The 19,017-nt window shown below is 45.6% G+C and overlaps 1 protein-coding gene and 1 long non-coding RNA gene across 6 annotated transcripts in view; one reads left to right on the forward strand and one right to left on the reverse strand.

The window, feature by feature from the left end:
* DICER1 (dicer 1, ribonuclease III) overlaps positions 1-13,013 on the reverse strand; it is a 73,263-nt gene extending 60,250 nt beyond the window's left edge. For 3 of the 4 annotated variants that reach the window (XM_043556949.1, XM_043556948.1, XM_043556950.1), the window contains exon 1: positions 12,796-12,902. The gene's annotated coding sequence lies outside the window, so the exon portion shown is untranslated. Of the gene's footprint in view, positions 1-12,795 lie in introns of all 4 variants that reach the window. The other variant, XM_043556947.1, reaches the window with a different exon arrangement.
* A 2,104-nt stretch (positions 13,014-15,117) lies between these two features.
* LOC122469500 lies at positions 15,118-16,807 on the forward strand. Of its 2 annotated transcripts, none has more exons than XR_006293486.1 (2): positions 15,118-15,860; positions 16,512-16,807. It is a non-coding gene; the product is annotated as an uncharacterized LOC122469500 (long non-coding RNA). The 2 variants fall into 2 exon arrangements; XR_006293487.1 differs by lacking the exon at positions 15,118-15,860 and adding an exon at positions 15,869-16,031.
* Positions 16,808-19,017: the final 2,210 nt, after the last annotated feature.

Here is a 19,017-nt window from a genome sequence, read left to right on the forward strand (position 1 = left end):
TTTCTTTTTTTTTTTAATGTTTATTTTTGAGAGAGAGAGAGAGAGAGAGAGAGAGAGCGAGCACGAGCTGGGGAGGGGCAGAGAGAGAGGGAGAAACACAGAATCTGAAGCAGGCTCCAGGCTTCAAGCTGTCAGCAAAGAGCCCGCCAGGGGGCTCGAACCCACGAATGGCAAGATCATGGTGTGAGCCGAAGTCAGACACTTAACCAACTGAGCCACCCGGGAGCCCCTCGGGTCTACAACGGGAACCGTCTGTGGAGCTGTCAGCCTCTGGCTCCTCTCTCTCTCCCACATCATCCCACAACACCTACATTTAATTCAGTGGCTACATCACATAGGCAAATCACTAAAAAAATAGATACAACGTCAGGCGTGAAAAAGAGAACTTGGGTACCGGGGGGAGGAGGTGAAACACTGCAAGAGCCTCCCTAAAGAACACGCCGCGCGAGGCGCAATTAAGAGCATGTGACATTATTGACATATTTGGGGACTACAAAGGATGGGAAAGAAGCAGGAACCAAACTGCAAGTGCAGGCTCACATCTTTCAGAATATTTGTAACCCTCTTAAAAGAAAGAAAGAAAGAAAAAAAAAACAAACATAGGAAAGAATCCACACTAGACCAAAGGGCAAAAAACCGGCAGCTACCAAACCCTGCAAAGGCAATGTGTTGTTAACCTCCTGTACTACCAGAACCCAGCAAAGCCACTAGGACACCCCAAATGTGTTTTAGAATTTTCTACATCTGCTTCCGCCTTATTGTATGGATAAAGCCTGAGGTCTGTAAGGGACCGAGGCAGTAAGTGAACTGTCTGAATGCACTCAACACCAAAAGCAGGAGTAAATCTTCGTTATTTGCCAGACCCAACCTCCCGCCAAGGACTACCAAAAACCATCAGTCCTAGGTAGGGGGAAGAAAAGAAAGCGATTAGAAACAAGAGAAGAATATTAATGGAGCTCAAAGCACCATGTAACTAGGTATAGGGAAAACATGAGTCAAACCAGGATAGCAAGATGGCTCAAAAGTTCAATGCGTTCCCTCTGCACTTAGAGGATAAAATCGAAAATCCTTACTGCACACGGCCCTGCATCTATCTCTAACTGGGACTTGTGTAATTCTACCTCCTCCCTGCAGACACATCCACCAAGGGCCTTTCTACCCCAGAGCCTTTGCATATACCACCCCCCCCCCCCACCCCTCAGCCTCAACTGTAGGTCTCATCGAGTGCCACTTTTTCAGCAAGTCAACAGTTTCAGTTAAAGACAGTAAATCTATATATCCAGAACCAACCGGGGTGCCAGGCACAAGCAGGATCTTTTTGAATGAATAAATGCTGACAATTCTTACCACTAAGAACCAATCCTAGAGGTAATTTCAATATGGACTGCCCCACTCCCAAAATGTTTTTAAGGTGCTATTACTTCCTACTTTAACGACTTATTTTTATTTTTACTATCGCTTAGAAACAATCCTGCAAAGAACCAAGAACATGTTAAATTATAATTCACTAGTCGAATTAATCCAAAATGCAATGTGGTCAAAGATTAAAAATTTAGCTCCGAATCTAATTACAGATTCCACATAACAATAGCTTTTGAATATAATTTGTTTTCAGGGAACTAACTTTGTCCACATCAATCACACTTGTGCCTAAACTGGAAGAGTATTTAAAAAACTTAATTCGAGTGGCATTAACCACTGCTTATTCTTCCATGAACCACAATGAAGAGTATTCTTTATGTTAAATCACTTAACAATCTCTTTAAAAAGTTGCAATTTTTCCAAATGGAGCGAAGTTTTTTCTCTGGTTATTTCTATTTTTAGTATCAGTTACATCTTAGTAGCCACTAAAGAAAGTACTTCAGAAGGGGGCAAATTCCCTGAAAAACAAAACCGACCAAAATTAACATCTAAAGAAACAAAAAATTTGAAGAGGTCTATAGCTTTCAAAAAAAAAAAAAAAAAAAAAAGATTATTAAAAACTCCCAAGCCCAGATGGCTTCACTAGAGTGAATTCTTCTAAACATTTAAAGAAACAAGTACAATCTTAACAACAAACCCTTCGGGAGGACGGAAATGAAAAGGAATCCTTTCCAACTCTTTCCGTGAGACCTGCATAAGCTCGACAACAAAATCCAACAAGGACATCATGGTTAAAGTAAAATTACAGACCTATCTCTCAAACCAAAAGTGTAAAAATACCCATCAAAATGTTAGCAAACTGAATCCAGGAATGTATAAAAAGGATAATGCATCACAACCAGTTACAGTTTATCACAGGAATGCAAGGATGGCTTAACACTCAAGAGTCAACTGATTTAGGGGCGCCTGGGTGGCTCAGTCGGTTGAGCATCTGACCCTTGATTTTGGCTCAGGTCACGATCCCAGGGTAGTGGGATCAAGATGCACATCAGACACTGCACTGAGCATGGCGCTTGCTTAAGATTCTCTCTCTCTCTCTCTCTCTCTCTCTCTCTCTCTCCCCCCCCCGGCCCCTCCCCCGCTCACACATGAGCATAAGTGCACGTGCACTCTCTCTAAAAAAAAAAAAGTCAACTGATTTATTAATATTTAATATAAAGCTACAATACATAAGACAGTGTGGGTAATGGCACAAAACAATGCAACAGAACAGGCCATGGAATCAGACCCAAACATACAAGTTATTTAATTAATGGCAAAAACAACACTGTAGTGTAGTACAGAAAGGACGGTCTTTTCAAATAACAACTGGGTTAATTGTGTATCCAGATGGAAAAGTGAGTCTTGACTCCTTCCTCAAGTCATACACAAAAATCAGTGCCAGCTGGATTGTAGTTCTAAAGGTGCAACGTAAAACAATAAAGTCTTCAGAAAACAAGTTAAGAGAATACCTTCATGTCCTTGGAGTAAGCAAAAATTTCTTAGACGAGATGCTAAAAGTACTAATCATACAGGGAAAAAATGGACAAGGTAGACTACGTCGAAATTAAAAATGTCTGTTTATGATATGATCTGATTAAGAGTGAAAAGGCAAGCCAGGGTAGGAGATACGGAAACAATTTCTACCGATTAGTAAGGAACAGGCAGAGAAGCCAATGGAGCGTAGGCAAAGGACTTCCCAGCACAGGGTATCAAATGGCCAATAACCTTCATAAGCAATTAGAAGGATGCAAATTAAGCCACAATGAGCTACTACCACACCCATCAGAACGGCCAAAAGGAAGACACATGGTATCCAGCGTGGGAAAGGATGTGACGCTTAGAGAACTTTCATACAAGGCTAGTAGAACTGCAAACTGGAAGTATCTGCTCTGAATATACGCATGTCCCATAACCCAAATAATTCCATTCTAAGTGAACACAACACCGACTGAAATAGACACATATTCACCAAAAAACACGCAAAAGAACTGCACTATTCCTAACAGCTGAAACTGAAAGCAAGACAAGTGTCCAATAACAATACAACAGACAAGTAAACGTGGACATATTCATACAACAGAATACTGTGAATCTCACACACTTCAGATGTTAAGTGAAGCGACCCAACACAAAATCATACCATATAACTTCTACCACCATAAAGTTAGAAATAAGGAAAAGTCACTATGGTGTTTGCTTTTTTTTTTTTTTTTTTTTTTTTGGCCAGGGGACCGGGGCGGGCGGGGGTGTGATTGCCTGGGAGGGGCACTGAGAGGAGCTTGTAAAATACTGGTCATATCTGCTCTCGATCTGGGCGTGTTCACTTTGTACATCCTTGTGATTTAGGTACTTTCCTGTTTATCAGCTGAAACTGATTTCACTTAAAGTTTATTTTAAAAGAGAAGTAAAAATCCTTAATACAATATGCAAAAATTCTTCATTTACCATGGTACCTATGAAATACCGGAAGTTCCCACAGAAAGAGGGAAGGGAGAAGATTTACCTTAACGGAGCATTAAATTATCAATTATCTAATTGAATCCTCAAAACAGCCCTGAAGCAAGTGTCATTTCCATTGTACAGGGATTTGAAATAACCTCCCCAAGGCCAACTGACCAATAAATGGGAGAGGTGGAATTCTACCTGAATTCTGACTCCCAACTCATTTCCACAACACACAATACTCGGTAATCTCAAAGGAGGGGTCGATTAACACCGATTTGCTAGTCAAAATAAGGTGCTCCTGGCTATGGTCCCTTTGATCTCCCCAGGGGATTGAAAAAGAGTAAAATGCAATTTAAAAATAACAGAAGCAAACTGAATGTTTCATTTTCAGCTGAATCTGCATGAACACATTTAAGTAAAAATACTGCTTTAATTTTAAAGCCGCTGGCAGCTGAAATCAGCCCTGGCCACTGACATTCCTCTCGGCCTTTCTAGTCTAGGAACACAGGTGCTCGATAAACACACAATAACTGACCATATATCCCGCCATTTCTTCTAGTATCTTTATTCCATTCAACTGATGACTAAACACAATTGACTACCTGATACAAATACTACGAAACGAACTTCTCTAGTAAAATGAAAAGTACTACCTGAAACGAGACTGCTATCATAAAGGGGGTTCAGACATGGTGAAATAAACCAGAGAAATTAGTATTCCCGAAACTACCGTGCACTGTGTGATTTTTGTCTTCACTCGATACAGAAAACACAAGTAAGCACTTTAACCGAGCATCTGCTGCAGAGACCTAGATAATACAGGCGTCACACATGTATACGTGTATTCTGTGTGTAGATGTACGCGTGCTATGCGTGTGCAAATTTGTGCACGTGCTTTAAAGAAAGGCTTTAAAACAATTACTTCTTTCCCTATTCTTGGCGAAAGTACAGACCCAGCTCACAAAGTAAAACAAACTTCCCAGAATTCTCTTTTCCTAATGTTCACCAACACAAAAGCTAGGTGTTTACAAAGACTGAGTGTCAAAACAACATTCTCCTTCAGAACTGCATCATATGTCGATGGAAATTTTTTATATCCCCAAAGGGAAGCACTATTTGGCAGTGACTATTTCCCATATTTTAGCGAAGAAGGGCTGAACACTCAAGGCATATATCAGATAAGCAAAAAAAGAATCATTCCTTTGAAGGCGCTAACTGCATTTAGACAAGAAATTACAGCTTTTGCCTTACCTCCGGCTCAATTTACCTACTGCACTCAAATGCCTTAGGTGATTTTTGTTTGGTTTGGTTTGTTTAATCATTTGTTCACATATTCTTAGCAACAAAATTCTGCCTTTTCCTTAAAACACCCCAAATTATTGGGGCGCCTGGGTAGCTCAGTCGGTTGAGCGTTCGACTTCGGCTCAGGTCATGATCTTGAAATTTGTGAGTTCAAGCCCCGCGTCGGGCTCTGTGCTGACAGCCCGGAGCCTGGAGCCTGCTTCGGGTTCTGTCTCTCCTTCTCTCTCTGCCCCTCCCCTGCTCACGCTCTGCCTCTATCAAAAATAAAAAAATAAAAGAATAAACACACCCCAAATTATGTTTGGCCTAAGATCAATAAATCACTTGAGTTTAGTATATGCAGCAGGTACATCTAAAGATTTAGAAGTTTGGGAGTTTCCCTTTTTAATGTTTAGCTATACAAGACTGGGAAAAAAGCTAGGTGCTCTCAGTACAGTGTTCAACACAAAATAAAAGCTTTTAAAATTAAAGTGCCAGGGTTCCCAGTAGACCCTCTTCTCATTAATAGTACCCAGGGCCTCCTGATGGGTTACTGGCTCCTCACCATACTGGTCAGGTAGAAGGCTTCAAACCGCTTCTGTGAAATTTGCTCCTCATTCACCAACATTTACTGAGCTGTACTGGAAGCAGAGACAGACGATGAAAAGTCTCAACTGTGTCTGAAAGGTTCTGCCATCCGGTCAAGGCAAAATCTGGCTCTCTCTATACTTTTCAAGACAATTTCTCCACGTTTGCATTTTACATTCCCTGCTCGGACCCGCCCACAATTCCGTGGTCTCCTTTCCCGTGGTCCCTGTATACAAACCTTAATACTCAAGAAAAATGCAGCCTCTCTTTTCCGTGCCTCACGTTCAGTCGAAACCCTCAGCTTGAAATGGAGAGGTCCCGGAGTTCTGGGGGTGCCTTAAAGACTACTGACTAGAAGATATTTAGAGGCTTGCAAATGTTCTCATTTTAGCAGTAAGAAAGTTAAAATCTAGAAAGGCCAAGGTGACCTGCGCTTACCACACGGCTAGTTATTTAGAAGTCAAGCCAACTAGAACAGAGGTTTCTTGACCACACGTTATTCTGCACTGTTCATTCGATTCCATCCATCGTGTGGAACTTGTGTGTCAACCATCCAGAATTTTGTCACCGCTCCTCAGTTAACCTATTAGTTGTCTTTGTGTAGACGTGGCCTAAGCAAGCACGTGCAGATAGGATTCAGGAGGGATCCCTGCACCTCGTATAATTTCATGTGAAATTATGAGTATGCACATTTTTCTGGAAATAAGATTCACATCTTTCATCAAATCCGTAGTCTCTGTCTACAGAGTAAGAACCAGTGGCCTACACCAAGGATGTGTGACAGATATATAAACGGTTCATGATGGTGTGAAATACAGATTCAAGGATGATGTTTTATTCATGCATAATAGGAGGATAATGGTTACTTAGGGAGAGTTAGCAATATAAAGGCATTAGTACACTTGGTATCTCTATTACAGAGACCCAGGTCAGATAGATGGCTGCACTATTTGATACAGTGCAGACATCCCTATGATGCTATAGTAAAATATCAATCTTTAATTCTCCAAGGTGGAAAAAGCTTAAAATACCACTGATCAGAGGCCTTCAAATCTTTGGGTTTGACAGGTTAATTGCCCTCCTAGGCTGTAACCCACAGAAAGACACAAGTCCTAGAATCTCAAAGTATTAGATAAGTCTGCTGCTGCCTTTCTTTTTTTCCCCTTCCGATAGTCTTGCTGATCTAACTCCTTGGTCAAAGAACCTTTCTACATCATTTCAAAGATCGAGTTTTACATGGAGATCCTCCTCTCATTGTTTGAGTTCAATGCGTTATTTTAAAAATTCTGAATGGGTTTGTAGACACCTAATTCCCAGAGGAATTTTCCAAACGTGTTTTTTTTAAATCGCTACCTCATTGCGTACATCGGGCTGTCGGCAAAAACAGAACCAACATCAACAACCACCACAGTCAGGCTGCCTCAACGATGAGAGTGCTTTCGATTACCGGTACAACTCCCGATTTTTATAGCAATTTTCTTCTATGAGTTTCTTAACACTTCTCTTGGTCCACAATGTTTCTATGCACTTAATCATATGTACATCACAAATGGAGGAGAATCAAGAATCAGACAGCACGATCTGTCCAAAATAAGAAGAACGACGCTCTTTCTAAAAGCCTTAATATACAAGCAATATCATGCTCCGTAAACCTATCTTGGCTTCTAAGGACGACTCCAAAAAAAATTAAATATAAATCAATCAGTTCATTAGGCAAATCTGAGCACTCTTCCATCCTTACTGTCTTATCAACCTTAACGCAGCCAACACTTACTATTACCATGAGTCTCAAAGATGAGAACGCTAGGGCCAAAACTTAATCGTTTTGTCTTCTTTCCAGTAACAGGCTTAGGGACCTCCTCTGACAATGTTTTCTTGTGGCATCTTCTTAGTCACTTATTTAAAATGTAAAGCAACTTTGTGTATGAAAAAGAGTCCTAACAATTCATTGACAATTTCAGATGAACGAGAAAGCCACTCTGTCCTCGGGGATCTGTTTTAACAAAGGCCTTTTTATATGACTGAAGATTTCAATTTCATCAGCTTGACTTGACCTCAAAAATAATGCATTTCTCTCTGTATTCATTCACTGAGTATACACCACCATGTAAGAAAGGCAACTGACACGCGTTCCTAAAGACTGGCAGAGAGAATCTGGAAGATCCTGACTGCCTACGCTATCCAGAAAAGGGTTCATTTGTGACTGGATCGTGATTCAGCATCGGTCAAAAGCCCGAATGAGACCACTGATATTGCGGGGACATCACCTGAAAGATAAATTAACTAAACTCTGACGAATCAAATTACCAGTACGAGGCACACCCGTACTACTGAAGCCTGAGGCTTCCCTCCGCTTTCTCTAAAATGGCAGGTGCAAAATGTTTCCCTATCTGTAAAATGCAACACATTTTCTCCATCTATCATTAATGTCATTTTAGGCAAGAATCCAAATGATTCTTCTTCATACGAGAGAGAAGTCGGCTTCTCCTGGTTTACTTCCTCTCATTAGTCAATGCCGACTATATAATTAGTTCTGTTTCCTCTTTTGCTTTGACTAATAAAAATTAAAAACAAAAAAGCAAAACAAAACAACAACAACAAAAAACTTCTTCGGTTCCATGCAGATGCCGAGGCTGTCCTTGCCCTCAGCCTCTCACCGATAATTCCTTCCAGCAACTTCCACACTCTACCCCTCCACTTAGGCCACTGTTTTCGGTCTTCTCAATTCAGTCCATCAGTGTAAGACAATCTCAAATCCTTTCTCAAAGTAGACAAATAAAGTAGTAAATGGCTATGTCTACACAGACTGTAATACCACGAGAATCGCCTTAGCGGAAATTAGTTGTAACTAAAAAAAAAAAAAAAATCAGCCTGTAACATGCAAAGGATTTGACGAACATCAAAGAATCAGAAAATAAAGAACAAAAGATCCACCTCACAGGCTCAGGAGGTAGACTACAAAAGACAGGGTGCTGCTTCGTAAGATCATCACCTGCTTCGGCAAGTCGTAAGTGCGTAATGATAGGAAAAAATATTCCAAAGAAACTTGTGAATAAGACTCAGTATAACACACATACATCCACTGGGGTTTCTGAACGAAGTAAACTCTTGAATGTCCAACAGGGAGAGCACAAGGTAAACAAGATAAATCACTTGGCTTCAACTTACTGTTTACACAAGTTGAACACAGACCTTCCCAGTTTCGTCCTCTAGCCGCATCAGAGCACTCCAAAGCCCCACGATGAATCAACTGAATGAATTCACTTCCTTGCACATCTACTCGCGAAGCAGTGATAGGAAGCAAGATCATAAAAATGAGTAAATCCTGGGACTCAAGGAGACTAAACTCATCTCCGAACAGAGGGGAATTATTTGTAGGATAGTGTAACCGCCTAGAGCAACCCTCAGAAAATTCATACTACAGTAACTTCCGACTCTAGCGTTTTGATGATCAAGAAACAGCCTGACCGCCTCTGAGTATATACCCAGAAGAAGTGAAGGCAGGGACTCAAACAGATACTTGTACATCTATGCTCCCAGCAGCATTAGTCACAAGGCTAGAAGGCAGAAGAAACCCACGCGTCCATCCATGAAAAACCAGATAAAAAAAAAATGTGGCGTGTATACACATATACAAGGAATATTATTCAGCCTTAAAAATGGAGGGACGGACAGGCACCTGGGTAGCTCAGTCAGTTAAGCAAGCGTTCAACTTCGGCTCAGGTCATGATCTCACGGTTTGTGAGTTCGAGCCCCGCGTCGGGCTCTGTGCTGACAGCTCGGAGCCCGGAGCCTGCTTCGGATTCTGTGTCTCCCTCTCTCTCTGCCCCTCCAGACTTGCGCTCGCCCTCTCTCTCTCTCTCAAAAATAAATAAACATTAAAAAAAAAAAAAAAAAAAGGGAGAGTCTGACCCATGCTACAACATGAATGAGCCCTGAAGACTATGCCAGCTGAAACAGGCCAGTCACAAAAGGGCAAATATTGTATGATTCCACATACACTAGGTTTCTGGAGCAGTCAGATTCACAGAGATGGAAGAATGGGCGTGCCTAGGTCTGGGAGGAGGGGGGAATGGGGAGGTAATGTTCAATGGGGACAGAGTTCCAGGTGAAGATGATGAAAAAGTTTTGAAGATGGATGGTGGTGATGGTTGCAAAACAGGCATATACTTAACGCCACCAAACTGCTCATTTAAAATTGGTTAAAAAGGTAAATTCTGTTATGCCGATTTTACCACGAAAAAAGAAAAAAAATATGAATGATTCCGATAATCAGGGGTCACCAGAATATTTAAGGTTAGAAAAAGTTCCATTCATTCAGCAATTAAAACAAAAAAAAATTTTTTTTTAACATTTATTCATTTTTGAGAGACAGCAAGAGACAGAGCACAAGCAGGGTAGGGGCGGAGAGAGGGAGACACAGAATCGGAAGCAGGCTCCAGGCTCTGAGCTGTCGGCACAGAGCCCGCCGCGGGGCTCGAACTCATTGACCTTGAGATCATGACCTGAGCCAGTCAGATGCTTAACCGACTGAGCCATTCTGGCGCCCCGTCAACAAATATTAACTAAGGGCTTACCTGTCTTTTTTTTTTTCTTTTTTTTTTTTTTTTTTTAGTGTTTTTACTTTTCTTTTTGAGATAGAGACAGACAGAGCTTGAGCAGGGGCGGGGCAGAGAGAGACAGAGATACAGAATCCGAAGCAGGCTCCAGGCTCTAAGCTGTCAGCACAGAGCCTGACGTGGGGCTCGAACTCACGAGCCACGAGATCATGCCCTGAGCTGTAGAAGTCTGATGCTCAGCCAACTGAGCAACCCAGGCGCCCCAGGACTCGCCCGCGTCTGACACACGTTTTCTCCTAAAATCCACTTGCAGTAACGGAGTGCACTGCAAAGAGCCCACACGCAAGGACTCTGAAATCAAACCATGGCTGACTCCTGACTGCTACTTCTAGGTTCCCAGCTCAGGTCAATAATCGGAGTCTTCATACCCTTGCATGTCAAAGAAGGACAATACTGCGTTTGTCTCAGGGAGGTCTGAAGGAGCAGGTATAGAAAAGCAACCGAAACATCCTGGCACAGAAGGAGGAGGCACTTTTTATTAATAAACGTTTCCTTTCGTTCCTCTGCCACAAGTAATGACCACAGGATGTTAACCGGGTCACAAGTGAGGGAACCTCTATGAAATACCTACCTTCTCAAACGAAACAAGCATCCCGCACGCGGGATGGTGGCAGGGGAGAGTCCCAGGGTCATAAACGTCATTCCTAGAAGGCAGCACTACACCAAACGAACTGCCACCTGTGTACCACCCCCCCAAATCACTATCAGGTAAGAATCACGAGCCACATCAAAATAAAACGTCTTCTAAACCCAGGACAAGAAAACTTGGCAATGGCAAAACCCTGCTATACCAACTCATACACAAGAGTCGCAGGCATAATACAGTCGACAGAACTTAACCTCTGATGGTGAGCTGATAGCGTTAAACTGCAGGAAAAGAAGATCTTTTCTCCCCGAATTAAATTGGTGAATACATCTTTTCTTAAAACAGCACGTGTATACCATGGATAAATCCATTAACCCATGTTGCTATTTAAATGTTTATAGTGATCATATTACAAGCAATGTTTACAGTATTTCTAATCTATAGAGTAAGTTTTATGTGACCCAAAATGAAGTTCTGAAATAATTATATGCACGTGTGTGCAGACCACATATTCCATGTAACGTACACACGCCACAGGTAACTAACTGGCTCCAAAGACAACACTGCGAAAGAAACTGATTATTCCAGAGCCTAGATATTAATGACACTCCCCAAATACTAACAGTCCTAAAATCGCTACTCCCTCCCAGTCTCATTCAGAATCCTGCACCATCATCCATCGTCCAATAACTTGTTGGAGCTCTCGATTCAGATGGGTTCTTGTTGAGAAAACGACATGTTTACATCAATACATTTTCAATTTAGCGAACCTCTTACGAGAGCACATTAAAAAGCATGTACTTTCCAAGTAATTTAACTCCTCCTGTCCTTTTCCACTCACTGAGTGTGCTGCACTTGAAAGACAAGCAGCAGAAGACAAGTGAAAATCGGGATGGTAAAGATTCAGAAAATTCAAAGCCAGAAGCACCTCCCAGCGGCACAGGCTTCAAAGTTAATTACTCTTTAATAAGATGAATGCTTATCTCGTGATAATCCTAAGAATGCTCAGACTTTCCATGTGGATCAGCAGCGGGTCCCCGGAAGAATGACTTCTCTTCACAAACGCACAGACCGAACCCTGAAGAGCAAAGGACTCCTCACTCATCCTTGTTTTTACAAATCTCCGGGCTATTAAAGACACATTACGGGGTGTGTTAGCTCTGCCGCGGGCAAAGCCTTCGGGGCAGCTCGGTTTTTCTAGACCATCCCCATGAATCTGATGCGCTAACCTAAAACATACACCGACTTCCCGGGGATGAAAAACCCTCCAGAAAGGCTCCTCTGCAGGGTTCAGGCGTTCTGGCAACAAAAACATCGGAGGGGAGGGGCGAAAAGATGGCCCCGGCCACCCGCCCCGGGGGACCCAGATCTGGTCACCTGCCAATAAACGCGAACAATCCTCGCCGGGCGGGACCCCAAGGCTCGCGCTTCCCGGCCAGCAACGACAGCCGGCCTCCCTGCCCTCCGGGCAGGCCCGGCGCGGTCCCGAGGATGCTCCCCGGACGCCGCCGCGGGTCCCGCACCGCTCCCGCGTGCGTAACCGGACCTGTCAAAGCCTGCTCTCCGCGGGCCCGGCGGGCGGCAGCGCGGGCTCCGCGGCCCCGGCCGCCGCCAGCGCGACCGCACCGCGGCCCTCCACGGCGCCGACTCCGGAGGGGCGCCAGGGGCCGGGCGGCGCGGAGCCCGGCCCGGTGGACGCCCGGCTCGCAGGCCGCGCCGCCCGGGACCGGGCGAGGCCGCGCGCCATCTGCCCGCGCCGGCTGCCCTCCTCGGCGGGTCCGGGCCCGGGCGCCCACGCGGGCCTCCGCGCCGAGGCGGGCGCCGCCGCTCCCCGCCCCGCACACAAAGCGGCTCCGCGGGAGCCCGCCTCACCTGCAGCACGGGGCGCCGCGGGCCTTCGAGAACCATCGGACCCCGCTCCGGCGCGCGCGTCACAGCCCAGGCCTCCCGGTGCCGCCTGGCGCCGCCGCCGCCGCCGCCATTTCCTCCCGCTCGCCGTCGCCTCGTCCCCGCTGTCAGGTTACTCCATTCACCTGGGCCTGGAGCAGCCTGCGCCGCGCCGCGCCTCCGCCTCGACCCCTCCCGCCCGCGCCTGCGGAGACTGCGCAGAGCCCGGCTCGCCCGCAGCCCGCGCACGGCCCGCGGCAACGGCGCACAGCCGCTTGAAGAATCCCACCGGCGCCCGCGCCGCCCCCTCCGCGCCCCCACGCTCCGCTCGGCCCCGCTCGCCCCGCGCCGGCATGAGAGCGAGCCTGTGATTGGACAGAGCGCGGCGGTGAAAGGTTAATCCCGGCCCCGCAGCCATTCAGGAGCCGGGAGACAGCGGACGCGGGAGGCGGAAGCCAGGCGGCGTTTGCGGCCCAGCGCCGGGAGTGGACCGGGGCGACCCACCGCCTGCGGCCCGGCGCCTTCGCCGCGCTCCTGGGCCCGCGCGCCGGGGCCGCGAGCGCTCGCCGGGCTCGGCAGAACCTCCCGGCTCTCGGAACTCGTCCGCCTCCATCGTTGCCCCTCTGACACCCACCGCCCCCTAAACGTGGCCCTTCCCCACGGCCGTAATTGTTCTCCCGAGGCTCAGCGCTCCTCTTACCACCGCCTCCCCTTTTTAAAGGGCCTTTCCACTCGCCTGCTTCTACCCCGCGGTGGTGGTGCCGGGCCCTCCGCATTTGGGGAGACAACAGACCCCACCCCGCCCCGGAATAGGAATAACCGGATAATGGGACGGAGACGGGTGGGGGGGGGGGCGCTTATGTAAATTGTCTCTTTGCATAGGTTGCAACCCTCTGCCACACCTCGTGTCTGTGAATGAAAGAGTGGATGGAGGTCCAGTAAGTCATGGGCTTAAAGAGAATCCTATTAATTTACCCCCAAATGTAGGCATCTCTTCCAGAGGACTCCTGGGGTAGGCTGGTGCACTGCAGGGGATGCTTCCAATCTTAAGCGTTAGCACTCAGCACCTACTCCGTGCTAGATAGCCGGTGTTCTACAGCCGCCACCAGCCTCGTGTGGCTCTTGAGCACTTAAAAATTGGCCAGTCCCAAGTGGGATGTGCTGGTTGGAACGCATAGATGTATGTGTGCTTTGCCAAAAAAAGACTGTAAGACATCGCACTAATAATCTTACTGATGACATGAAGTGATCATGTGTTTTACACAGCGGGATAAACAGTAGTTTCACTTGTTTTTTCTTTTTTTTTTTTTTTTGCTGTGCTAGAAGAATCGTGATGTCTTACGTGGGCCACATTTTGTTGCTATTGGACTGGCTGCCCTAAGGCGCACATGCTCTGATATAAATTGGAGATGGGCATTGTAACTGGCCCCATTTTAACAGATGGAGAAACTGACTAGCCTCCAGCAGCTAATAAGTGAACTGAGATTAGAGCCCCAGGTAGTCTGGCTTCCGGACTGGCGTGCTGTCAGTCACTACTGTGCTCAAATTTTGATCATACATCTACCATAGTTTGGCTTGGACTTTCGCCTTAACATAGAATGTTCATGGGCAAAATTAGGAAATAGAAGGCTTTGGGCAGACCTCCATAAAAACGTTTCTTACACGTACCGCACTGTGGGCAACAGACCTCCCCGATAACACACATAAAGGCTTTCGGGAGATAATCCTTTGTGAAAAGGATGGCTTCTCAGGGTGAAAATAGGCACTAGCAGTGGGAATTTGGGGGCAGGTAAAACTTTTAGCCCCTCCTGCTGTCCGTTCAATCTGTCAAGACTAGCTGGTCTTCTCCATCAGCGGGTTTGTCTAATTTTCACCAGTTTTTTTTTTTAAATAAAGAAAAAGAGTGGTACATACATATGGTTCATCCCTCAGAGAGCATAACAATGTATATAGTAGAAAGAATCTCTTTCTCACACCTGTCCCCAAGCAGATATTTCTTCCTCATTCATCAGAAGAATTTTTTCATGTGCATACAAGCCAAGACTTCCTCATTTACAAAAATGGTAGCATGCTCTACACGCCTACTTTACCTTGCCTTCTTTACATAATATATCATGAAGGTATTTTGCAGCAATATATACAGAGGTCTGTGCTATTTTTAAAAAATTTTTTAATGTTTACTTATTTTTGAGAGAGAGACAGTGTGTGGGGGGGGGGGCGGTGCAGAGAGAGAGGGAGACACAGAATGCAAAGCAGGCTCCAGGCTCTGGGCTGTCAGCACAGAGACCAACGCGGGGCTCAAACTCACAAACCGTGAGATCATGACCTGAGCTGAAGTCTGATGCTTAACGGACTGAGCCACCCAGGCATCCCCTTGCTATTTTTTTTCAATCCCCATAACACTATATTGCTGGGATGTGCCTTGATTTATTTAACTAATTCTCTATTGGTGGGCACTTAGACTTCCAGTCTTTTGCAATTAAACATCGATCCATTTGGCAGTGACTGAGTATATGGGATGAGTGATGGATCCAAATTCTTTTTCTTCCAGATGGCTACACGGTTTGCCACTTATGGCCATTTGTTGAAGGGTTCACTTGTAGACTCTGCATTCTGTTCCAACGATCTATCTATTCATGCTCTAGTTGCTGGCTTGTTTTTAAATCCAGAGACATAAACTCTTGTCAGGGATAGTGTTTCACACTTTGTTTGGATCACTAGAAATCTTGGAGCTAATATTTCAGCCCATGTTAAGCAACGGTATAGTACCATGTGGTATGCATTTTCGGTGGGCAAATTTTTTTATTTTCCCTCTGCCCTGATTATTTCCATAATTTGTTTTCTTTTTCGTAGGACAAGTCAGGATACAAATATACCTTTGCTTAAGACTCTTTGTTTGCAAGTAACAGAAACCAACCTGAAGGAGCTTAACCAAAAGGGAAGAACTGTATCACCAGGTTGCAGACGCTTCTCACAGAAGCCGGGAGCAGGAATACAGCTGCAGCAAAGGAGTAGACGCCAGGAGTTGGAAAGCTTTCAGGAACTCAAAGGTACTCTCTATATCCTTCTGTGATTTTTTCCCCCTCTGTGTCTGCTTATCTGTGTATCTTTCTCTAGTGACTGGTTCTCTCTGCTTTTCCATCTACCCAGGAGAGTACAGTCGTCCCACTATTCAGCTAGGAAGTCAGCCGAGCGTGGAGATCAGAGCCAAAACAAGGAAGGTGGGTGCAGTCCTGCAAAGTCAGGCAGCCAATTGTATATACAAGGGGACTCTGCAAATGAAAAACTATATTGAGGACCACGGAAGCCACATTCCTCACTGTTGGAGAATGGGGTTACAAATATAGAAAGAAGGGGGCGCCTGGGTGGCGCAGTCGGTTAAGCGTCCGACTTCAGCCAGGTCACGATCTCGCGGTTCGTGAGTTCGAGCCCCGCGTCAGGCTCTGGGCTGATGGCTCCGAGCCTGGAGCCTGTTTCCGATTCTGTGTCTCCCTCTCTCTCTGCCCCTCCCCCGTTCATGCTCTGTCTCTCTCTGTCCCAAAAATGAATAAACGTTGAAAAAAAAATTAAAAAAAAAAAAAACAAATATAGAAAGGAGAAAAGAAGAAGGCTTGAGTGGTCAGGTTGGAATTGGAGATACTGATGTGAACCTAAGGCTTTCAGTATACATAAAAGTATATCTATGTATATATACTTCCTAGCTCTGTCCGCTGAAAAGAATCCTGGAGCAGCAGCCCTATATCCAGGAGAATACCTAACACCCAGATTGAAACACCATCTTCTGCTAAAAGGAACCGGGAATCCTTGAAGAAATACCTGATTTCACGGTTGGGACCGAGAAAGCGTACGTGAGCCTGGACCTCCTTGTTGTGCCAGAAAACATGAAAATGCTCAGAGTGAAGGAGACATTTCAAAACAACAACGTAGTCCGTTTGAAGGGACTCCCGCTGGCCAAATCTGGGAAATAGGAACATCAAAATAAATGATGATAGTAGGAGATTATGTCCCATGGAGTAAAATAGAATCCATGAGTCCACGCTGATGTGTGTGTGTGTGTGTGTGTGTGTGTGTGTGTGTGTGTGTGTTTAATGAATGAATAAGTGAGGAGAAAAGAGACAGGTCTTCCTTAGGATAGAATGCAACTAGAAATTTGGAAGGAATAGGGGCTCCTGGGTGGCTCAGTGAATTGAGCATCAACTCTTGATTTCAGCTCAGGTCATGATCCCAGGGCTGTGGGATCGGGACCCACGTCAGGGTCTCGCTGACCCCGTGCTGGGTGCGGGACCTACTTAAGACTCTCTCCCTCTCTCTCCTTCTCTCTCTCTCTCTCTCTCCCTCCCTCCCTCCCCCTCTATCCCTCCTCCCTGCCCCCCCTCTCGAGTGTGCATGCTCTATCACTCTCTTAAAAAAAAAAAACTTAGAAGGAATGATGGAATTAGAAAATCACCATTTGGCAATCATCAGACAAGAAATATCAGTGTTTGCTAAATCTCCTGGGTGAAAGTTGGACAAAGAATGGGATAGTAACATAGGTTCAAAGCATCTCCCCTATAACTCTTAGTTGAAAAACAAGATCTTTACAAAAGAGAATCTAGCAGACGTCACCTTACTCAAGTATTCAACGTTAACTTTCAGGCAACAGGTCACAGATATACCCGAAGCGTGCTACACGGCGCAGCTATAATATGGGCTTTATTGGGGGAAACTTAACCGCAGAGAAACAGCAGCATGTCCTCACGCTATCCCGCGAACTGCCGTTGTGACACAGCGCAGGCCAAGCACAGCTATTGTGCGTGGACCGTGTCAAGGGTCCCTACCGGACAAGGTCTGCTTCGGCCAACAGCCAGGGACACGACAGCTGGACCTGCAGTCCAAGACAGAAAGTGGGCCCCACCCCACACTGCATTACATGCATTTAAAAAAAATTTTTTTAATGTTATTTTTTTGAGAGAGAGAGAGTGCCAGGGAGGGGCAGAGAGAGGGAGACACAGAATCCGAAGCAGGCTCCAGGCTCTGAGCTGTCAGCACAGAGCCCGATGTGGGACTCGAACCCACGAGCTGTGAGATCATGACCTGAGTCGAAGTCGGACGCTTCACCGACGGAGCCACCCAGGCGCCCCTGAGCATCTTGAATCTTATGAGGAAACACCAGACAAACCCAGGTTGAGGGATAGCCTACAAAACGACTGAAAGATTTTAAGATCATGAAGATCGAAGAAGGACTAAAAAAACACTTCCAGAACAAAGGAAACTAAAGGTATATGATGAGTAAGTGCAACGTGTAATCCTTGCTTGGTTTGGATCTTTTGGCCCTAAAAGATATCATCGGTATGATTGGTGAAAAGTGGATGGCGTTTCAGGGTAAAGGAAATATGGGAGTTCTTCACACTTCTGTATTAGTCAGGGTTCTACAGAGAAACAGAACCAATAGGATGTATAGAGAGAGAAATAGAAGCGGAGATTTTTAATAGGAATTGGCTGACCCCGTCATAGAGGCCAAAAAGTCCCACAGTCTGCCATCTGCAAGTTGGAGAACCAGGAGAGCTGGGGTTGTAATTCAGTCCAAGTCCAAAGGCCCGACCAGCGGGCCATTGGTGAAACTCCCGGGGTCCAAAGGCCCGAGAACCAGGAGCAATGGCACCAGAATACAAAGGAACTTGTGTATCATGTTAAGGACTTACTGTTTCATTTCACAGATGGAGAAGCCATAGAAAGGTTTTTCAGCCAACGGTGATGACATCAGATATACATTAAAAATTTTTTTTAGGGGCGCCTGGGTGGCTCAGTCGGTTAAGCGGCCGACTTCGGCTCAGGTCATGATCTCGCGGTCCGTGAGTTTGAGCCCCGCGTCGGGCTCTGTGCCGACTGCTCAGAGCCTGGAGCCTGTTTCAGATTCTGTGTCTCCCTCTCTCTCTGACCCTCCCCCGTTCATGCTCTGTCTCTCTCTGTCTCAAAAATAAATAAACGTTAAAAAAAAAAAATTAAAAAAAAAATTTGTTTTTAATGTTTATTTTTGAGAGAGAGAGAGAGAAACAGAGCTTGAGAGGGGGAGGGGCAGAGAGAGAGGGAGACACAGAATCCGAAGCAGGCACCAGGCTCTGAGCTGTTGGCATAGGGCCCGATGTGGGGCTCAAACTTGGGAACGGCGAGATCACGACCTGAGCCGAAGTCGGATGCTTGACTGACGGACCCACCCAGGCGCCCCCA

Source organism: Prionailurus bengalensis, chromosome B3 (assembly GCF_016509475.1).
Source record: "Prionailurus bengalensis isolate Pbe53 chromosome B3, Fcat_Pben_1.1_paternal_pri, whole genome shotgun sequence".
Classification (NCBI taxonomy): Eukaryota; Metazoa; Chordata; class Mammalia; order Carnivora; family Felidae; genus Prionailurus; species Prionailurus bengalensis.